Here is a 2,500-nt window from a genome sequence, read left to right on the forward strand (position 1 = left end):
GGCGGATATATATATATATTTAGAGAGATGGAAAGAATAGAATATATATAATAATATATATCGTAGATAGAGAATAGATATATAAATATACTTAGATATACATAATATATAAACTATATCTAAATATAGTTATATAAATAAAAAGGGATATCGTATATTTATTGAAGGGAGTATATAGAACATTAGATGGAGATGTTGGATATTATATTAATAGATGATATACACGTAATATATTATAGAGGATATATATGATAGAGATATTATATATATGATAGATAAAATATTGATAGTATGATATATATAGATAATGATAGATAGATAGAAGATGAGACAGAGAACATACAAGACCCACCACACCACACAGAGAAAGAAAGTAAATAAAGAGATCAGAGATATATATGATCTAATATATATAGATATACGATATATATGTTAGATATAGACATATATGTAGAAGGAGTATGTAGGGAGATATACATATAGAGGATAGTATAATATATATAGATATATATAGATATATATAGTATACAGATATATATACATATATAGATTTATACTATATATATATATATGATAAATATATTTATATAATTATATATAATACTTATATATATATATATATATATATATATATATATATATATATATATTATGTATACCACACACACACAATACCCACAATACACACACAGAAAACACACAACACACAGACATTCATAGAATGTATATATATACTAATATATAATATATATATATATATATTATACTAGTATATAATATATAGATATATACATATATACAAACACACACACATATATGTATATATATTATATATATATATCATATATATATATATATATATATATATATAGAGTATATATGGATATATAGACACATATAGGGAGTTCATAAACATATACATATATAGATAGTATGAGAGATATAAGATATATATTATACCGGGATAGATATATATATTTGATATAATAGTATATAGATATATTATATAGTACATAGATAGATAGTATATATATATATATATATATATATATATATAATACATATATATATGTATATGTATATCATATGTATATATCTATAGAATATATATTGTATATATATATATACATATATATATATTAGATATAGATATATGATATGATGATATATATTAGTACCCAAACAAACAAGCACACAACACACACACAAACACAAACACACACACACACACACCCCACACACATACAATACCATATTATATATATATATTACATATATATGAGGTATATAGATATATATATATATATATATATATATATATATATATAGTGTATATATAGATAGAGATATAGATATATATATAGCTATATATATATATAGTATGTATACACACTCCACACAAAATATTATAAAATATATAGGTGTATATATATATATACATATATATATATATACATTTTATATAATGTATTATACATATACATGCAATAGATAAAATAAATAAATGAATATATATATATGAGATATATAGGTATATATATACGGTAGATATGGAATATAGAGATATATATGTATATATAACACAATACTTGTATGTATACACACCACACACACATACACACACCCAACACACACACCACACACACACACACACACACACACATATATAGATATCAGACAGAGTATCTCTAGAGAGACATACATATATATAGATATATATATATATATCGATATATATATAGACACACAAACACACACACACAAACACACAAACACACACACACCACGCACACACACACACACGCACACACACACACACACCACCCCCACACACAACACACACACACCCACACACACCACATGAGATATTTATTAGATATATAATATATCCTTTTTGTCTTATGACATATAGTAAACATATAAATTATATAGTTTACATATTATGTAATAGAAAAAAAGGATACAGATATATATTATACTAGATTATAATCTATGTGTGTGTGTGTGAATGTGTGTGTGTGTGTGTGTGTGTGTGTGTGTGTGTGTGTGTGCGTGTGTGTGGGTGTGTGAGTGTGTGTGTGTGTGTGTTTGTGGTGTGTGTGTGTTTGTGTGTATTATATATATATATATATAGATATATATATATAGATATATGTCTGTATATATAAATATATATATTAAATATACATATATATGTGTGTGTGTATGTGTGTGTGTGGTGTGTGTGTGTGTGTGTGTATGTGTGTGTGGTGTATACATCAATCTTTGTATAAATACATATATCTTCCTATATATACTTATGATACGTTATGATATAAATATATATATATAGATATATATTCATTTATTTATTTATATTGCATGTATATGGATATACATATATAAAAAAAACAAAAAAATGGGTTATAATAATATTGTATAAATAATTACACATAATATTTATATATCTTTGTGTGAGTGGGTATACATACATATATATATATATATATATTATATAGAT

This window comes from Penaeus monodon, unplaced genomic scaffold (genome assembly GCF_015228065.2).
Source record: "Penaeus monodon isolate SGIC_2016 unplaced genomic scaffold, NSTDA_Pmon_1 PmonScaffold_5955, whole genome shotgun sequence".
NCBI lineage: Eukaryota > Metazoa > Arthropoda > Malacostraca > Decapoda > Penaeidae > Penaeus > Penaeus monodon.